The sequence below is a fragment of the Anser cygnoides genome, chromosome 1 (assembly GCF_040182565.1).
Source record: "Anser cygnoides isolate HZ-2024a breed goose chromosome 1, Taihu_goose_T2T_genome, whole genome shotgun sequence".
NCBI classification, from domain to species: domain Eukaryota; kingdom Metazoa; phylum Chordata; class Aves; order Anseriformes; family Anatidae; genus Anser; species Anser cygnoides.
The window spans coordinates 132,493,113-132,515,056 of NC_089873.1; the positions used below are offsets into that span (position 1 = coordinate 132,493,113).

Genomic DNA, 21,944 nt, shown 5'->3' on the forward strand with positions numbered 1-21,944 from the left:
GTATCCATTTTCTGAAATTCTCCCAAAAACATGTGAAGAACCTTTATAAGCCTTTCTGTACCACTTAAAAAAAAATATTTTTTCCCCTTTTTTCATTTCCTTTTTTTCTTTTTTCTTTCCTCTTTTCCCCATTTCTTTAAAGGAACAGGACTGCACAGTTTGTATTTAAATAAGCAATTAGACATTACAGAAAAAGATATTTCAAACAATATCCATCACAGATGAAGCTCGAAATCTTTCAACACCATTAGACTTGTTTGCAGGAGTTCAAAAGATTTCATTCATCCCCAGATGTTGAGAGGGGTCGTGGAATAAACAGACTCATTGGATTTCATGTAACTACAGAGCATACAGTAATTCTGATTCTCAGTCAGTCCAAATTGTTATTACTCAATTTACTTAATTTGAACCAAGGTAACTTACGTCAACTGGGGATATGGTCTAGAACCTATTTCACCTGAACTGCAGCAGAAGCTTTTTCTAAATGCTTTAAGACAGAAAAAAATTACTTTTTTTTTTTTTGATCAGAAAGAATGTTTTACAATAAATAAATCCATGAACGTAAGCATTCTGCTTTTTGCCACGCAAGGAAATACGGTAAAGAACAACGATTTATTGGCTTCTGGAGTGCAGAGAGTTACGTGGAAAGCCTTCGGGTTTTCTTAGGACACATACAGTCACCAAGCAGTCAGGGAGGCTGACGAATCGTACTCAGCTCTGGCACCAAAGCTGCACCATACAGCGGCATTCAGCACCGCAAAGAAGCACAAATGATCTGTGACAGCACTCTAAATATCAGCATGCAAATAAGACACCCTGAGCAACCCTCTCCGCTTCCAGATTTGCCACGTTGATTACAGCCTGAAAAAATTCTTTAGAAAGTAGGCCGGGTTCTCAGCTGAACTTGGCCACAAGCACACACACAATCTGTCAGGGATCAGCAGCACAAAGAAGCATAGTCTCTTGGGTGTACAGCCGGGCATTCATGAAGCCTGCAAAGAGCACAAGGTATCGGGCTTTAAAAATAGCCAAAACAAGAAGCTGCACCACAATCACAGCTACTTGAGTATAATTACCCCAATGGAGAGATGCCAAATTTGAGATTAGAACTCCTTGTAACAAAGCATTTGTTTTACTATATGTTAAAATTAATATAGGTGCAGAAGTGACATAAAAGTCTCATGATGGCACACGACGGGCTGGATTATCTGATATCCTAAGAAAATTTACAGATGTAGAGGAAGGAGGTTGATCAAGAATCCCTGTCCTAGATGCAACATGAACCCCCACATCGCAGACAGCCCAGTCAAGGTGCTGCAGTTCACCTGCTAGCAGCACCCTGTCATACAGCACCTGTAAGCTCACCACCTCAAAGACATCCCTGACAACAAAGATTGCACAACTTCTCAAGCAATATTTCCAGTTATCTAAAGAAAGGAGATGGAAAAAATATTTTGCTGCAATCAGTCTTTAAGCCATTTCCCTGGCACTGTACAATCTTCTGAATTTCAGAACATGCCAAGCAGCATCATTTCTTTTTCGTGCCTCTAGTATCTTTGAAAGAGCCCTCAGATAATGAGTCATGAGTCACTCTAGACATCTACAATCCATTATACCAGTACTGTTCGCTGATGTCCCTTATGCTTTAAAAATGCATTAGCGGAAAAATGTTTATTCCCACCCTCAACCCGACTGACCTTTGAGATGATGAGGTTTCTCTAAACCATAAGCTTCATAACGCCTCTTCTACACTGCCTGTCACATGTCAGAATTCAAAGCTCTGTACTTCTAAAGAGGTCTCCTGGGAAGATCAAAAGCCCATCCCCTACTTCTGTAGCAAATATTAATACATATCTAAAATCTCATTTCGACTCTGAAGACAAACGTTAACAAACGTTTTTGTTCTCCAGTTGAGAATAGCAGAGACAAACAGGCATCAGACTACTCAGTATTTACTACCATTACTGTGAACTTGCGGAAAATGGTGCCCTTGTCCTGACAAGTTTCATTTAAGGTCACTGAAGGTAGCTTGTTAAAAAACACCAAAAAAGCTGTTGAGATTCTAGAGGCAAAGCGTGTGAAATTGAAAATCCATCCTTAAAACAAAATTGTTTACAAGATCTTGCTAACTCGCCTCTAATGCCAAAAGCATAGCACCATATCAGCACGTCCAGCTTTTAGAAAAGTCCTGCTCGCTCAGGAGTGTAGCATCTGTCCCCTCTGCACTCCACACCAGCTCTGTGACACGAGTGTTTCAGAAAAACATTTGCTCCTTTTGCAAACAGTGATGAGCTGGAGAAACAAGGAAATGAGCACAATCCACACAAAATCTGTTGCAAACCAAAAGGGTTAATTTCCATGAACTTTTCTCCTTAAAAGAAAAAACAATGAAGTACAATGGGAAAGTCTTTTTCATGCCTCTAATTCAACAAAACTACTGAGCACAGCAAATACGTAATCTTAAAATAAAACTAATGACAATGTGTCTATTCACAGGCTTATAATTAAGCTTATTCTTTAGTGCTCTGTCAAATCCTTGATGAATGAGCAAATAAAATATAAGGAAAAATGTGTACTGTCGTAATAAATTATGTTGCTAGAAAAAATATAAATATTAAGTTAAAGATTCTCTGTATCAGAGAGAGTTCCCAAACTTTTTTTTGTTAAATTCTGGCCAATTTTACTTAATCTGAAGTTAAAAAAAAAAAAAAGCCTTCCAATAAAAATGCTTTGCTTTTTACCTTCTGCCAAATCTGTTCCAGCAGCTTAAGACTTCGACTTTCTTTGATGTGCTTGCACTGATGATAGCTTAAGAAAGTCAAGAAAGTCTCTTAGCAGAAGTATTAGGCAATTAATAACGTTTTATCTTGTTCTTTTCACATAAAAAGGTGAACATGAGTTAAAAGGGTGGAAAACACAATATTACAACAGCACACTTACCACATTCTGTAGTTGATAAGAACCTCTAAAATTAGGTCTTATTAATGTTCTTTTTCTTTCTAAGTTCCAGTTCCATCATTTACATGATTCCTGTTCACTTTCTAATATAGGACAAATAACATTTACTACCTTAAATACGTACTCTAACAAAGTCTATTCAACACCTGTTCAAGTTTTGATCTGTTACTCATGCAAACAGTTGTTCTTAAAACACAAATCTCTATTTGAACTGCTTCAACTGGTGAGACTGATTCAGTTCATGTCATCTGCAGATTTCTGCGCTGCAGGTTTTCCAAACACGTGAAATCATCTGTACAAGGAAGCAAAAAGATTTAGGCTTTGGAACGCTTAACTCCACAGAATTTAGGACCTCTTATTCTGCTTCACTTAACTGTACTTCAGTAAATAGGATGTTTTTGACAGTCTGCCCACAAAGCCTTCCAATTTTGAAAGATGTAATTTCATAAAGAACTTCAAGGTACCAAAACCCCCCCATCCTCTGGTGATTTGTGGTCATTTAAAAATAGCTATCCCTCTCTCCTCCAAAAACATTATGTCCTGCTTTTCCAGAAAAACCTCATACAAACAATAACAGGCAAACTGGCTGCGTATAAAAAGATAGGATGGCTATATACAAAGTGCTACAAATGCAGAATATAAATGAATGAATACAGAAGTGTTATCTTCCTCCAATTCTGTGCTATTATAGTCATTTTAAATGTTACTTGTTACAAGAGAAAGCTTGAAATTTGGAGGCAGATGCATGCTGATTTTCAGTCAACACACTCCATTTCATTCTATATTATTGGGTTTGTTGGTTTTGTTCGTTCCCTTGTCCTAAGTGAGGTTGAATTTTTACAATTACACCTTTTATTAGCAAGGTATCCACACTTCTCTACGCAACCCTACTGCTTCCGTGTTTAGGCATGGCCCTATGCGTAGCCATGGAAACAGTGAAAAGCAAAATAAGATGGCATTCCAAACAAAGTTATTTTTCATTATTCCTTCCAAGCAAGCTACAACACACCACTTATTTGTAGTAGCCTGTAGTGCCCTGTATTTGTATGGTGGTAAAATCTTCACTAACAGACAATGGCAGTCAGTACATTGGAGAGTGGTGATGGAAGAATCAAAGCATGTATGCGATACCCTCTGTCTGAACCTGAGATGTTTCTCATCAGGTGCAGAAAACAGTTCCAAATAAAGAGAAGAGTATCGGAGGTTAAGCCACAAATCCCATAAGTCTATGTAGATCTAAATTGCCTCTTAATGCTTTTAAGGATTCTTCTTGCAGCTTTGTATACTTGGTCTGTATAGTTCTGTACACTAACTAGATACATAAAAATACAACACAGGGTAGGAATGGTAGTTGAAATTCCTTATAGACTCAAAAAAAGAAAGAAAAAAGGAATGGAGTACTTCCATCACTAAATGGCAAAAAAACAACTGGCAGACAATAATGACAATCATCTAAAATTCACCTTCACCACCACCACTCTGACTTAAGAACAGAAAGTGATCACAGGAACGCTGGAATGGATTGTCTCAGAGCTGGCCAGTAAGGAGTACTTCAGACATTACAAGGCTTAAACAAAAAAAAAATATGCATAATTCATGCTCCTGATAAAAATACTGTGATCATCTATACAGGTAGTCAGGTTATCCAATAAATGTCCATCATTCCCCAAGGGAACTTTCCATTGAAATTTATGGATGTTTCAACCACACAGTTTTTTTTTTTCCAAGTTTGGGGAAAAAAAAGAAGAAGCAAACATCAAGAGAGCTATTAATTCAGTTTTACATTCATTTCCAAAAGATATGATAAATGTTTATTACTGGTTATCTATTGTAATGCATGTATAAACTACACTGCTCATCCTTTTTATTATTCTTTTGATCACCCACAGGACAAGTCAGCTAAACAGCAAAATAAGTGTTGAAAGAGCAGACTTTCCAGGAGAGAGGAGTGTACTATGCTCACAACAGGAGGCGAGGGCCATCTACATGCAGGCAGCTTCTGCTTCCATTGAATGGAAAGGCGAGTACTTGTAGGGTGGTTAGGTGGCAAGGTTTTGGTAGCAGGGGGCCATAGGGGGGGGCTTCTGTGAGAAGGATGTAGAAGCTGCCCCATGTTTGGTAAGGGCCCCACTGCTGACCAGAGCTGAGCCAATAAGTGATGTTGTTTGCGCCTCTGTGAGAGCATATTTAAGACAGAAAACAAACAAAAAAAAAAAAAACAAAAAAAACACTGTGCCACACAGCAGCTGGGAGAGTGAGAGGAGTGAGGAACAGCCTTGCAGGCGCCAAGGTCAGTGAAGAAGGAGGGGGAGAGGTGCTCCAGGCGCCGGAGCAGAAGTCCCCTGCGGCCTGTGGTGAGGACCATGGTGAAGCAGGCTGTCCCCCTGCAGCCCATGGAGTACCACGGTGGAGCAGGGTTCCACGCTGCAGCCCGTGGAGGAGACCACGGTGGAGCAGGTGGACCTGCACCGACGGAGGCTGCGGCCTGTGGAAGACCCCTGCTGGAGCAGATTGCAGGCCGGACCTGTAGCCCGTGGAGAGGAGACCACGCAGGAGCAGGTGACCTGGCAGGAGCTGCTGACCATGAGGGACCCAGGTTGGAGCAGTTTGCTCCTGAGGGATGGACCCCATGGTACGGAGCCATATCTGGAGCAGTTCTTGAAGAGCTGCTGCCTGTGGGCAGCCCACACCGGATCAGTTCGGCAAGGACTGCATCCCGTGGGAGGGACCCCACAGCACAGGGGACGAGAGTGACCGAGAAGGAGCGGCGGAGAAGAAGCGCTATAGACTGACCATAACCCCCATTCCCCCGTTTCCTTGCGACACTTGGGGGGAGGAGGTAGAAGAGGGTGGATGGGGGGAAAGGTGCTTTTGGTTTCTTTCCTTTGTTTCTCGCTTCTCTAGCTTGTTAGTAATAGGTAATAAATCTTTCTATCTCCCTATGCTGAGTCTGTTTTGCCCGTCACGATAATGACTGTGCGATCTCCCTGTCCTTATCTCAACCCTTGAGCCCTTTGTATCGTATTTTTCTCCCCCTTCCCCTTTGAGGAGGGGGAGTGAGAGAGAGGTTGTGGTGGAGCTCAGCTGCCCACCCGAGTAAAACCACCACAGTACTGGAACACACAAGTCAGCAGAAACTGAAGCACAAGGAAGACCTCGCTGGCACTAATGGCACTGTGTCCCCTCTCTCTGCTGAGCTATGTATTGAGCTCTCACAACTCCTACCCTTCAGATGTTTCTTGGTCAATGGTGTAGGCAGCCTGTACAATACAATTAGAGATGATGTAGTGGGCAAGAACAGAAAGAGAACATCCAGTACGGACTTGGACAATGTTTCTATGTTGTCAGCTACAGCCTTTCTTTTACCCCTTCTCTAAAACACAAAACCAAACCAAACCAAAGCTACCTCCAGCATAAGTTAAGATCACTGTTGAAATGGATTTCAGAAGCATACTAAGAACTTTTTAAGCCTAACAAGATACTTTCCTAACCTACTGGATCCCACATGCCAAGCAAGTCATTCAGCAATTTTAAAAGGCAGAAGAGGATTTGTAGTCTGCACAGGAAAATAAGTGTTAGAGCATAATACTTACTATTGAAATCGAGGGACAATTTCCTTTCGTGACTAGTGAAATAGAACACTAAACTAAGCCCCGTCTAACCAAATCCAACAAGAAGCAGCTACTTCAGCTGGGACTGCTAACCCTCCATATCTATCAGGGTTACTCAGTGCTTCCCATCATAATAGCCCTCTGCAACTGCTTAGCTCTGGCAACTTTACACAGCCAAGACTAGCATTTACTACAAAACACAGACCTCTTCTCAATCTGAGTTTGCCAGAGAATTTGATCTAAAATAAAGTTATTTTCAGAAACCAAGGCTGGGGAGATCATGAAATTTGTCTGAAAAAAAATATTGATAGTTTTTTCAAAATGATTCAGACAGTTGGGTAGAATACTTAACCTCTTGAGATCTTTTCTAGCCCTCTTCTGCATGATCTAAACACAATTTTAACTTGTTATAAACCTATGCTAAAATTTGCCCAGAAACTCCAGCTTCATTCATGATGATCAAGAAATTGGATGTCTATGCCTCTAAAATTTCCTCTACTGCTTGCTTTTTATTCTGCTCAAAAGATATCCATTCCAGAAACATTTCTTTTTGAGCATTTGTTGTTTGAGGAAAGCTGGTACATTCTTCTCCTTAAGGGGGAAGTCTGATGAACTGACTCAACTAGTAATGGCTGTTACAGATCTGTTTTTTGTAGTCTCCCTTTGCCAAACCATTTGACCCATCTAGACAGATGGGTACCTCACTCAGTTCATGTAAGGAGAGCGCTCAGAGCAGTTTCAGGTACTGTGAATAAACAATACCAAAGTAGAAACAGGAGTAGTGGGCACATATTTTCATAGACCTCAAACAAGTGGACTAATCACCCATGCCAATCTGAGCAAATGCCTCTAAGAAACAAACTATAAACATTTCTGTGAGAGAATCTGTCAAGGGATTCAGCAAATGTGTATCACGATCATAGTTCAGAAATTTTAAAAGGCAGTAATACTAAAGTAAGCTCCAGTACAGCCCCAATTTCACTTCTATAGGAGCAAGCTCTGTATCCATTCATGCTCTCACCATCCAGTAGGTACTAGTTCCCAGTAGTAGTTCTCTGGCTATTGCCATGCAATACCTGTGATTTATCTCAGGGCACTTCTGAGCCTTTCTTTCACCACCTTGCCAGTAATCCCTTCCCTGTCCATGCTCTGGCAGGGAAAGTTCTTCTTAGTTACATGATGCATCTTCAAAACATTGAGCTGCTGAAGTCTGAGCTGTTTCCATACTGGTCATAATGAAATGGATGTTCACAGCTAAGGCAAAATACATATCCATTACACAAAGGCGTTCTTATATATCTGAAGACTTGGTCTTCACCTCTTTAGGCTTAGTAACTCCGATCACCTATTATGGTTTCCAACTTAAGAAAACCTTTCTTGGATCCCAGCTTACTTTTCTCATTTCTTTCCGGATTGAAACTGGTCCACAGCTTCCTACAAAGTCTTATCAAAGCTGAACAGAACAAAATAATTACTCTGTATTTCTTAAATAAAGCCTTACTAAAACTTTAGTATGATGTTCACTCTTTGTAATTACACGATATCCTTACAAAGTCCCTAAATCTAAATCAGGAGTCAGATTTCCTTATGTTTTTCCTTGGTCAATGACTTGAATACAGACCTTAGCAGAGCCCTGAGTCCCCTTTCACTGCCTCCTTCTGAGATGCTCTAATCAACTCCAAAATAAGTGACACGCAGAGCTGACACTACAGAACCTGAAAGCTTTGTGTGCCTTTTTTGTGACACCAGCTTCATTATATATCTGGTCTAGAGATGTACTTGGGGTGTCTGATACAGACTTGTATTTTTATTGCATTCACAAAGACCTATTCCCCCTTATACCAAACAACTCATTTAGTTTGTTCCAGAGGTTCATAAATCATTTATCTTAAGACACAATTAATAGGCAAACACCTTATTATCACCACAGCATGCAGTTTTTATCCAACAGTTCAGAAAGACTGAACTTCCTAAAAAAAGAAGTCATAATGAATATGATATGGCCAACAGGGTTCCTGGCTGAAGAGCACTGTCACGCTATGCACAAGGTGTCTTTTGGGACTCCACTATTATCCTGACCTCTTCAGTCTTCTTCCTGATTCCTACTGTCACAACAACAGCAAAGATCCTAATAATTAATGATACACAAGCTATATCCACAGCCATGAGATCATAGTCAAACCATGCAGGTTAATGAAGTGAATATCACCTTTTAAACATCAGAAATTATTATTTAAGTACAAATTAGTGAATTCTGGTTTGATGTATTACTTGCAGCATCAATCACAGCTTCCAGTTCCTCAAAACAGACTTTAAGTTAAGCTGTAACAGCCACAAGCATCCTTCACCCTGCTTGAAAGATTCTTCAAAAAGTAAGTCTGGATGAATACGTTTGTATTTTTTATTTTAATTTAAAGTTCTTCTCTGGTTCACTTTAGGTTGCAGAACTATTATAAAGTAAAAAACAATCGTTAATAAATCTACCCATATTTATTATAGTTTCAAGCTATGCTAAGATGGCTGTGGATAATCTAAATGAGCAGGATTTAAGAAAAAAAAAGCGCACAGCTTAACAGTCATTTCTCCAGTTATGTCATCATCACAAGCCTTTATTTTCAGGACTTCATATGGAAGGATGCTTTCTACTGTTTGTTTGTTTGTTTTTGTTTCCAGTCTCTGCTGGAATGACACTGCTTGGCAAGATATTCTTTTTTTTGCTAAATACATCAGAACTGTAGCAACTGACACCCCCGTCCATACTCAGAAGTCAAACAACATAAAAGAGCATTGATTTGCCTCTTCTCAAATTGCTTACTTGCCTCTTGCTATGGAAGCGCACTCCAGAAAGTCAGGGAATGAAGCTGAGGAGAAAACCTGTGGGCTGTTTTCTTTCTTGCCAAACAGTTTGTGACGCGACCTTCAGCAAATTATCTCCTGTCTCAGTCTCAGCAGAACAGAGGTTAACGTGCTTGCTTCCTTTATGTGCTATATGAGGCCAAGCCATGATGATGCACGTTGCTCAAAGGTGACACACTCAATGGGGAAACTCACGCTTATCTCAGCAAGACTGAATGTTACCCTTGAGGATTCAAGAAGTATTTACTCATTACTCAAAGTGGCAAAAAAAAAAAACTCAATACCTGTTGATAAAAAGACTGAAAATGGACTTTAACACGGTCAAGTGACACAGGAATGACAACTGAATTCAGCCATTCTTTATATTCAATACACTTTCTCTGAATACCATTCACAAGAAATGAAATTAAAGTCAACAGGTCAGGACTTCAAATTAAAGCAATAACCTAAAGAACGTTTGATGGACATTTTCTATTTTGCTTTCTTTTTTTAACTAGGTAACGAACAATACTGCTTCCATTAAAAAAAAGTTAATTTTGTAAATGCCTGTAGGATGGGAGCCCCTGTCTCCACAAAGCACACAGCTTTAAGTTTCCTGGAGAAGACATCCATGCACTTCAGGTGACTGTTCCACATGGAGATAAGAGGCAGCAGATGCCCTCAAACAAGACATGAAGGTATGAAGAGCTTTCTCTCACAGAGAAAGCCAGATCCAGCTCCATATGGTGAGCCTCTGGGCTATCAGTAGACAATAAGATAAACAGAACATACCAAAAGGCCTTCAGTGTCTGAAAGCTACTCCAGCAGTAGGACCTCATACCATCAGCCCAAGGGTCCCAGCAAACAGATTCCAGCTTCAATACCAGAGGTTTCCTTTTTGTGAGCAAGAAGGTTGTTGTGGAAATTTGGTATGTGATTAAAAAGAACCTCATACATAGAAGTAGGAATACCTATGGCCCTTATCACAGAAATTAAATAGCCAAAGTGATGCTATTAAAGAAGTAGCAAGACATCCAAAAACGCCTATTATTTTTTATCAAGAACAAAATTCTGAAAGAGCAGGCTATTTGATAAGGCACAGGCAGATCTCAGGAAACATTTCTTTCTTGAAGCTAAGACCAAAGCAGTAGCAATAAAGTTAGTCCACTTCTCAGTGATCATCTTCGTGGATTCAAACTTCACAGCTCCACCATCTACCTCACAAAGAGCTCAAAACACTCCAGAATTAATAAAAAAAAAAAAAGACCTTTAACTGTGTCAGTCTGAAATCCATTTTGTGCTCTCTGAAGTCCATGTACCTTAAGCCAAAGGAAGAAGGCAAAAAGCAGAGGCTACTACAAGAAAAACCCTACCCAACAGTGTTCTCTTAATGTGAAACTCTCATGCATCAATCAAAAAGAAAATACCACTAAAGGCATTCACAGGACTCATGAAAAAGAAATTATTTCATTACCTAAAAAGCCTATACTGAGGGATTGCATAATGTATAAGTAGAATTAGAATTGGTTATTTTTAGTATTAATTTTCTAAAGAAGATTCATGATTGGAAAGTGAAGTCAATGGCTAAAGTCTAATTATGAAAGATCAACAGAGCAAGAGAGATAGCAAACGTTTTCAAAATGTCACTTTCTTTTCCCCAATACTTAATAACTCGGAAATAAATTACATGCAGGCTTACAAAGTAAGAATTCAATGTATCTCATATTTATTGCAAACAACCAAGAAACTCAATAAACAGGGCAGCCAAATCACTACTCTTAAAAGTTACAGCACCTTTGGGTACTGAAAGTGGGAGGACTTAAGGAGACTGACTTGTACTCTAATAAGTTTGAGACCTTTTTTAAAAAACTGTTGAATTCTTCAGCTACAGCGTTTAAAAAAATCTAACAAAAAATATTGATTTAAAAGGGGCTTGAACTAGAACTCAACTTGGATAAAAAGGTTTTCTTGGTCCTTTCAAAATGCTCAATTTTGCTAAACTTAAAATAAGTATGTGCTCAGTGAAGCATGACACCTATAAATAGATTCCTCATCAACATGCCATTCTGTTATCTATAAAATGTTAAGTTTGAAATTATTCAACAGGATAACAGAGAAACCAACTGCTAGCAGAGAAAAAAAGGGGGGGGGAGGCATACAAAAAAAACACAAAATATTAGTATACTGATTCACTTATAAATGACGGAGCAACAATAACACAGGAAAAAAATAAAAGTACCACTTTCCTACACTGACTGGTATTTAATTATTTATTTTTACTGTGAAGGTAAAAAATAAATGTACTAAAATTAATATGTCAGAAAATTAGAACCAAAGATTCTTTGAAAATCTAGATAAGAAAAATATATTTAATACAACATGGATGCGGCGGAAAATTTTACTTCAACCTAATTCCAAAAATTTTCTGGCAAGATTAAAACTTTGATTAATAATAATTCTCTAAAGGTGAATGACAACATGCAACATTTAATTGTCTGTATTTCTAGCAATATCCTACCACCTCCACTGTTTTCATTAAATTACTCAAAAAAAAATGGCTACTTAGGTATCTAATGATACAAAAAGCGGTAATATATAATGAAGCCAACAAGTTCAGTGGTATGGATCACTGAGGACAGTAATTGGATTTCAGTAAACCACATGTCTATAGTAGAGAGCTACAGATTTACCAAAAATTAAAAAAAAAAAAAAAGGCTACATTTACAGATTGATGAACTTCAGTCTGAAAAATCTCTAAACAAGACTTACTGATCATAACAGCTTACCAACTTAAACTCCTTAAGAAAACCCGAAGGGAAACAAATGAAATCTTGAATCTATACACCTGTATATTAGAGAGATTTTATTACCTCTGTTGTTGTCCCACTCCCCCAGGACAGCATCAGAGAATAATATCCAATTTGGATGCTCACATATTGAAGAGGAGTTCAGAAAAGAGGTATGAGAATAACTGAAAGGACTGAAAAGCATGTTTTACCATGAGCACACAAAAAACCATACCCTAGTTAGCTTTTCAGAAAGAAGACTAAGAGGTAAGCTAATACAAACAGAGAATAGAGGGCTCTTTAAATCAAGTTGTAACCATGCTGCCTCAGACTAGAAAAGGTTGCCATGTATTTAATAATGAAAAGAAAAAGAAAGCTGTGAAATTATCTACCTTTTGGAAGTACTTAAAGAGGAGAAACAAAGGCTAAAAGGCAGCTAGCTTCAAGAGAACTATTTAGAACACGCAAAAGGAATTGAAAGAGCACTAACATGGACTTCTTTCTCTTTCTCCCTGCCCTGTGCTATAACTGACCAGAAGAACTAAGATGACAGCTAAATCAAACAAAAGAAAAGCTTTGCTACATGAAGATGTCTTAGTTAACCCACTGCAGTTATCAAAAGAAAAACTGAAGCTGTCAGCAATCACACAGTATAAATAAAGATGATATGCAAATATATTGATGACAGCAACAGTTGAAACAGTATTCACACAATTGGTTGCATATTAAGGCTTTTTTTTTTAAACAAAGTCAGCTAAAAGATGAATGTACAGAAACCAATGGCAATGCAATCTTTTTTTTTTTCCTGAAGGCATTAGGCCAGCTGTGATTCTCTGCACAAACCCTTTGAGATGCATATTTAAATGAATATTTATCATTTTTTGCACTGAAAAATATATTTAGCAAAAAGCAGCAGATGTGATTGCTTTTCCAGATGTAGATTTCTGTCATAAATCGGAACTCAGTAGTGAAGGTGGCCAGCCTCGCTCTACTCCTGGGCAGGTGGGCAGATAACCCCAGCCCATCCGCTGAGCCAGATGGTGGCAACAATGTCAGCCCTTACTGACCAAATATAGGGCCAGACAAACATGCACACATGGAAACCGAAGTATCAAGTACTTCAAGTCCCAAAATACATGTGCGTAAAACAACTTACAAAGCAAACCACTCTTAAATTCCTATGAAAGCAAACAGATGTTTTAAGGTGGTGTCCTAGTACGAGAAGGGGATCCACACACTTCAGAGCTCATAGCCCCCTATTCCCAAGCGTTTTGGTACTTAGAAAGGGCTACCAAGACCAAACCAAGCAGCAAAGCTTAGCGTTCAGCAAGCCTGACTTCTACATCAATGCTGTCAGTGTATTCATGTAGGCTGGGTGCCCTGAGGCTGATGGTCCACCTGGCTGGGCATCAGTACTGCTCCTCTAGGAAGCCTTTGGAATGGACTGCTTAACAAAGCCACCTGCCCCATAACGAGGTCCTGTAGAGCTTTCTGAGGAAAGATTCTTGAGTCATCAGACATCAGCTGAAAGGTACATGGATGTGTGTCAGCCAAACCAGGCACAGCAAAACCTGCCACCATAGCTGGGTAAGAACATACTGAGATTGTATTGGGAAGGAACAAAAGTCCAGGTTTTCTCCCCTTCTCAGAGTTGAGGTTAGCCTCCAAACCACTGGGAGGTGCAATCCACCTCAATTCTAACAGAGAACCTCAGCATGGAAAACTCCCACCTATTTGTTATGGAAAACACGCACAATACCAAGCAGGAAAGAAATCTTAGATTTGCCTCAAGATAAATAATAATAATAATAATAATAAAATCTTTATGATTAAAGCCCCCCAAAACTCATAGAGCTACAAAGTTGCAAACTTTAGTAATGACCCAGCACAAGCGCTGCTACTACTGTATTATTGGAATTTGCAGCCTCTTCTTCCATCCTCCAAAATCCCAGATTTTCCTGACATGCTTCTACTACAACACTCTTACCTCAAAATCTTTATGCACACAAAGTCTGTGTTGACAAAGCCAAGCTTTTTACTTCGGAGTTGCCCAGACATTGACCTTTATTTTGTGAGACTGCTCTGTAACATGTTCTCAAGGGAGATATTACAATTTCAGTGTTAACTGCCTCCTAGTTTCACACCATCAGAGCTATAGGAGTTGCATACCATCTTTTGCTATCACTATGGAGTGGCTGCCAATATTTTAGGGTGCACTACAGCATTATTGCTTATAACTACCTTTAAAAAACATACAGTACAAGGCTGGTCAAGCATTGCAACAGGTTGCCCGAAGACCTAAATTAGCACAGAGCCCAGGGCATTTCAGACTCAGGACTGACCTTGCTTTACGCAAGAGGTTGAACTTGATTCCTCCTGAGGCCCCTTAGCACCCTGAATGATCTTATGGCTGCTCATTTCAGTCAATGCTGCTGACTCCACTCCCATAACTACATACATTTCATACATAAACTGGCTGCAGTAGAGAGTGCAGGTACCTTGGCAAGTTTCTCTTTCTCAGATAACGATTTTTGCAGCTCCTGCTAAAAGCACTGTCACTTCCAGTGACACATGACGTATTTATCCTCTTTTAGAGCTTCTGCGAGAGAGCGGTTTCACAGAGCACATCGCCAAAGTGAAAAGCATCACATACACCTTTCTATTTCTGTACAGAACTGCTACCCAGCCTCGTGGCCCATGGGCTGCCAAGCAGCTGCTCTGCCAGCTCCCATGGCCGTATGCGGCAGAAAGCCCGAGCAGCAGGCAACTGGAATTGTTTTCTTAAGGACACTCAGTTTCCTCTCATCTCTCCTCCCCTTGTACATATTCCACACTACCCCAGTTTTCATACAGATCTGGTTCTTTCCTCTGGCAGCCAAAATAGCCAACCATACCCTGGGGTGCATCAGGCACAGCACTGCTAGCTGGTCAAGGGAAGGGATTGTCCTGCTCTGCTCTGTGATGGTGTGGCCTCACCTCAAGTACTGTGTGTGGTTTTGGGTGCCACAGTATACAAAGAACATAAAACTATTGGAGAGTGTCCAAAGGAGGGCAACAAATATGGTGGAGGGTCTGGAGGGCAGGACATATGAGGAGCAGCTGAGGCCCCTTGGTTTGCTCAGCCCAGAGCAGAGCAGGCCGAGGGGAGGCCTCATGGCGGCCTGCAGCTCCCTCACGAGGGGAGCGGAGGGGCAGGTGCTGAGCTCTGCTCTCTGGGGACAGCGACAGGACCCGAGGGAACGGCATGGGGCTGGGACAGGGGAGGGTCAGGCTGGGTGTTAGGGAAAGGTTCTGCACCCAGAGGGTGGTCAGGCACTGGGACAGGCTCCCCATGGCAGTGAGCATGGCACCGAACCTGCCGGAGTTCAAGAAGCATTTGGACAAGGCTCTCAGACATAGGGTTCGATTTTTGGGTGGTCCTGTGAGGAGCCAGGAGTTGGACTCAATGATCTTTGTGCGTCCCTTCCAGCTCAGGATAGAATCAGGATCAGAAGATCCCAGCTAAGAGTAATATTTTCTGTTCTCCCTTCATGTGTAGCCAGGTGAAATCCAACACAGAATAACTGCCATCTTTCAGATTAAAGGCATTATTATAAACAAAAGGTTTGAAAGTAATCAGCAACAAGAAGTCCAGCCCCAGCTACACAGTATGGTCTCAGTCTTAAAAATATTCACAGAAAAACAAACAAAAACCACACAGATTCAGGAACTTGCTAGCTCAAAGGCTAGTAAAGTATCAGGGCAGAGAATCAGTGCACCCTATTCATTTAACTCAATTTTGGATTATACCTCAGAGGTAGAAGTCATTTTTTCGTCACATCACTGAAAGGATCTTGTATGTGCAACAAATTACAAATTCAGACTCATACAGTCCTACAGCCGCTCCTATTTCATGATTTTATCTGCATCTGTATCTCTCTGACACCACTTGCAGCAAGGACTGAAGTTTCTGGAACATAACACACTCACCCGCCTACCCCTTGAAGGAGCACAGTAGCGTGAATGAAGAGGCAGGGATTCATTTTGCCTAACCTAACTGTCTGGGCCACATTTTATAATAAAGGGAGAGAGAGACAGGTGTTGGGCATAGAAATATCCTTTGCTCTTACCTCACTCAACTGATTACTATGCAAATCTAGCCAAACTCCCTCAGACTAGGTGCTCATCTCTTCTGTTCTCAGCCTGTTTCTAAAACGCTTGAGATCCAGGGAAGGATGTACTTCAGCAAGGAGAGCTTCTGAGTAGCCAGACCAGAGTGAGAAAAGTCTTCTTGACCATCCACCCGTGGATGGATAACAGAGACGTGAGCAGTAGAAAGCCAGAGTGCTGGAGCCAACACAAAGCCATGGAAAAGCAACACCTCCGGTCTGGAGTCAGGAGGCTCAAGCAGCACAGCTCGCTAAATGCTCACAAAGAAGTGCTGCTAGATCCATCCTGGACACGCCAGTTGCAGGCGTATTAGCCACTGACAATTCTGCTAGTGCAGGCTATGCTTCAGAGTTTATGCATCTCATAATGAAGTTCTCATAAGTACCCTTGAGTTAATTTGGAAGAGCACATGCACATGATGAGAAAGAGACAGAATGGTTTAGAAGAGTAAATATAAGAGTATATTAAAAAGGCAAACACTCCACCACCACAATAGTAGTCATCTAACATTTTGAGAAAATACCTGATATTATTGTAACTGAGCACTGCAGGACTTTGGCATACATCAAAAATACTGTGCACCAAGTAATAATCCATTATAATCCCTGTGTTTTATAGCATCTAAAGAGATCCTGCCACAACAGGGGTCACATAAAACTGAGAAGGATAAATAAAATAAAAATTCAAAGTGAATGCAAAACTACTTTTCATATTCAAGCAGTGGCAAATCCAGCAAATGAAGCTCAATAAAAATGACAATGAGATTGAATTAACATTGAGTTCCTCATCATTCCAAAAGCAGAGTAAGTTACATATTTATTCTCCGTAGTGTATGGCAGGTTTTGGCTTCAAGCACCTCACTTCTTCAGGGAAGCAGGCTGTATCACCAACAGGATGTCAAGCTTTGCAAGTCTGATAGCATTAACTTCACAGAATAAATATGTGCACTAAAAAACTGACTTCTTGACCAAAGGAGGAACAGGGGCAGTTAAAATTTGACCGCATGCATCATCTTATTTCAGATTATATTGCACCTTAGTTGACATTGAAGGACTATTATTAATTTTGTCACTGCAGACCTTTTCAGAATTCTAGAGGGGAAACAAAGGTCACTCATTTTAGCCTCTAGAAATTACACAATTTCTAACAAGCTTGTTTTCTTCCTATTTTTATAGCTACCGTATTAATCATACAGCATACAATTTTACAACAACTGGAAATGAAATAATACATGCACATGGAAGTAAACAAATGCAGATTTTTCTTACCGTTAGGAAAGAGAATTTTGAAGTCATCTTCAAGAGTGCAAAGATAATTTCTACATGGACTAGATACTTCCATCATTCCCAGAAAAAAGAAGTAGCTACAGAATTTTTTTTAAAAAATCACAGAAAAATTAGTTAGCCTTTCTGTTGCAGGTTTACAGTGGAGCAGCAGTAAGGATACTGTTGCAATCTCCCCCTGAATGCTTTCCACAATTTAAAGATCAACAATATTATAGCATTTTTACTTCTTCAGGGACAATTCTTCAGTAGATTTTTAAAATCATGTCATTTCAGGTATTAAAAATGATCATTAGTGCAGGATTTGATTTAACCCATGACTAGATAGCTAGACTTCTAGCTGTCTCTCAATCCCAGTGCTTCATTTCCTAGTCTAGTTTCTCACTAGAGTAAGTCTCTGGGAAGAGAAGCAGCAGAATACTAAGTATTTTGTCCACTTGGCTACTGAAGTGTTGTAAAGAAAACAGAACTCATCTAGGTCACCTAGACTGAATAAGCAGAAGGCTGAGAGTAATTTTTTTAATGGACTTTCTGAACGGAGGTAACAAAATCCAAAATTTATCAGTGTCACATTTTCAACTATACATTAACATTTCTTATTATTTGTGTATATCTTTATGTACATATGTACACCTCAAGAAAGTAATCCAAAATTTCCAATGGAATACAAAAACATGCAGAAAACGGGGGTGGAAAGAATTCCCCTCTCCCGCCTCCACCCCCCCCCCCCCCCCCCCCCCCCCCCCCAAAAAAAAAAAAAATACACCATTAACATCTTACGATACCAGACCAATTTTCAACAAATCAGTGGTATAAATATCTTCATACTCACATACCTAGGTGTCATGGACGTGGTTCACTTTAGAAATTAAAGAAAATTACTTAGCTTCTTGAACCCATCTGATATTTGGAAAGTGGTTTTGCAATTACCCTTCACCTGAAAAGCAAACTCTTCTGCAGAAGAGTTTAATTTAAAAAACCTACTGATAGTCCTAAAAGAATTAAGTCTCATCTAAATGGACAACAATGAGGTTTATGTCACTCCCATATGGAACCTTACTAAGTCTAAAAAGAAAATAAATGAAAAAGAGAGAGAACTACAGTTTGTGATCATTTAATCACTCATCTAACCTCTAAAAAGTATTCTAACATCCTAGGAAAGAACAGAGGAAAAAAGCACGGAAAAGTAACTACTAATAAAATGAGTACCATTGTATTTATACTACAGCACACTTACTGTTAGAAAGACTCGGTTTCTGCAAAATGAAAACACAAAATGAAAAGGAAGAAATCTCTTATCCATTATGGACAGTTACTTTGGTTCATGCTGTCATCTTTAAGAAGTTTCTCTCTGCCTTAAGAGATTAAAAAAAATCCCGCTATTTCCTGTGGATATGCTTCCCTTAAAATTACTGATTTGAATGCCAAATTGCCTCATGTGTCAGGTGATTGCTTTTTATAATAAATAAAAATTACCTTTTGGTTATCCCCTTGATATTTTTATGAAATATCTTCGTGGTGTCTTTTGTCTACTGAACAGATGCCGTAACACCTAGGTATTTTCTCCAGTGATATATTAAAATATAATTACTTCCCACTCAGCAGGTGCCAGGCAGCATTATACCATGTTTAGCCAGTCTATTTGATGAATCTAGCACAGACTGAAAAGCTTCTTTTTATTCTTATAAGAGATGGCTTCAAAAAGAGAGAAAGAACTGGAGGGAAGATTAAAGAGCCTTACCAACACTAATTTGCACAGCCTAATTTCAGAGGTAACTTTGCCAAATCACCTCTCATTAAAATAGTACAACCTGAGGGTTTTTTTGCTTGTTCACAAAACAAAACAAAAACAACAACAACAAAAACACTAGGTGCACTTCATGGAAGCAAATACAAAGTTTTGTAGCTACTTCAGCTTTATTCTGCCTTTTTTCCCCAACAGTACAAACATCCCAAGAGGATGGCTGAAGTTGGCGGGGATGCTCTAAACTTCCTTCAGCAGGTTTAAGAAGGTTACGGCCACTGTCTTCCACCACTATTTCTCTCCACCTTTAAGTTCTTAAAATAGTCAAGAACAGCACTACACATAAGTAACAGACTGGTTTAATTTGAACACCCAAATTTTTTCCTTTGGACAATACAGATACTGCAGTAACTGAGTTTGCCAGGCTCTGTAAGGCTCATGGTAGCACACCTCCAGAGATGCAATATTTTTATGTTTCCTAAATCTCTCTGCCTGAAGAAACGAAGATGAAAAAAACAAATCTACGAAATAAACTGATGTGGCTGAAGTAGAGCAGAATGACATGCTTTATCTAACCTATTTTTAGAGAAACATATTAAATCCCTCAATTCTTCTTAAAATGTTTTTGTTTTACATTTCCCTTTTCCTTCAGCACTCATAGGTTTGGTTCTTCTTCTTAAGTGAATTAAAGATATTACATGCTCCTTTTCGCAAGCATTCTTATGCTAGAAGAAAATTAAACAAGATACAGAAACACTTCATGATGAAAGTAGTCCGCACCATTCTTAAAGAACAGGTCAGCAATGTTTATATAAATATCTTGTTTTCTGAATTACAAATATGTCTAGCATGACACACAGTACACTATATACTTTTAATAAAAAGGTGTTTACTGAAGAAGGCTGGCCAGGTAAGATGCACATCATCTTTCATACCTGAAGCAGAGGAAAGATGAGAACAGCCAATACCTCACAGGGTAACCAGCACTGTCTGTCAGGTCTCATCTGCTTCTCTTCTCCAAACAGGCCGACTACTTTCAAAATCCAAAAGGGGCTTTCCTACGTGGGACTCTAGCAGAGGTGGCAGAGGCTCAGCAGAGGAGCAGCATGATGAGTTGTGCCAGGCATGAGGAAAAGGCATCTCGTTCTCTCGCTTATAACAGTAAAAAAAAGTGTGCATAATAAAAGTAACAGCAAAAAAAGTGTCCCCTCCACCATCTCAGTTTGCACTGAGTGCTCAAGCGACCAAACCTCAGAGGTGAGTAAAAAAAGCATTCCCCATCCCCTGCCCAACTAAGGCAAAACTCAAACTGTGGAAATTTCTTGATTATCTCCACGTGACCCATTAGTAATTTCCAAGAATCTTTCTTTTGAAGAAAAAAAAAGACTGGATATCCTGATCATATGTTGAAGCTTTTAGGTATATTTATTTAATTGCTCTTCATGCTGTGGTTTTCTATGTTGGATCTTCTCTGAACTTTTAACTGCTTGTACCCAAAAACGTTCTCTTTGGGGGAAAAAATAGTCTTAAACTATGCAGTTATTATGTGTATTTTTAATCTCATCCAATTTAAAGACACGTTTCTCCTTGAATTTCAGACTCAGAATCCATGTCCTGCAGGCATGAAGAGGATGTGGCTACTGTAAGGCTGGAGCTCAGCACTGCCAGGCAATGCAGCACGAACATGTCAGAAAAGAACTGCATGGTACAGAAGAGGAAGATAAGAGTTAAATGGTATAAAATTATTTTTTCTTGCAGACATCCTCTTGATATGTCTGCTTTGCCTGAGGGAGATGGAGAGCTAAACAGAGCACTGCTAATGGAATTTAAGTGGCCTTTATTTCTAGTTTTCAAAATAAATAAGGGCAAAAATGAAGGATTTTCAAGACAGTGAACAGCTGGAGGACCACCAGAAAGCAGCAATGGGATTGATTAACACCTCCGCAAAACACATTTTCTAAGGTAATAGAACAGCATTCAATATCCTGTAATAATGCCCAGAACAGATGAGGAAAACAGGAAGGTTTCTTAAAACTTTTTTGAACAATTGTGATCACTTCATGCAAAGTATTCAACTGCAAATGAACAAAGATTTAAGATGTTTGTAAACAACAAAAAGTTGTTTAAAAAAAGAAAAAGGTTCCCTCTTACAACATGAGGATACAAGAGAGAGCTTAACGCTGACACAACCATGGAAATAAGATGTCAATATTAATCCATCTTTCTCATTGCTGAACCAAACTTCAGGTAATGACTGGGCGCATTCTTAGGGCTTAAGCCCATTGGGCATACTTCTGCTGATGAGAAAAAGGCCAGCCTTCGGCATACACACAACCCTGTCCCCAAATATTAAGTATTTTCCTACCCAAACTACAAAGCCAGGCTGCATGTAGAACAGTAGATATCAGTAGTAGGGTGGCCACAGAATAAACTCTAGAAATGAGTTTTTCAGATAAAACAACTGATTTTTAGGAATTATATTGTATCTCTGTAATCCAATTTAGGGGTGCAACTTTTTAAACTACAGTTTGTTTGTAATCTAAAATTTCCTAAGTTACAGCATCTCCTACCGTGAAAA

The 21,944-nt window shown here is 39.6% G+C and overlaps 1 protein-coding gene across 4 annotated transcripts in view; it reads right to left on the reverse strand.

Moving 5' to 3' along the window:
* The window catches only part of FRMPD4 (FERM and PDZ domain containing 4), a 309,339-nt gene that overhangs the window by 231,593 nt on the left and 55,802 nt on the right, over positions 1–21,944 (reverse strand). For 2 of the 4 annotated variants that reach the window (XM_048066740.2, XM_013191548.3), the window contains exon 1: positions 17,608–17,973. The exons of the other annotated variants lie outside the window; for them this stretch is intronic. The gene's annotated coding sequence lies outside the window, so the exon portion shown is untranslated. Of the gene's footprint in view, positions 1–17,607; positions 17,974–21,944 lie in introns of those variants that run through there. 4 annotated transcript variants of the gene reach the window in all.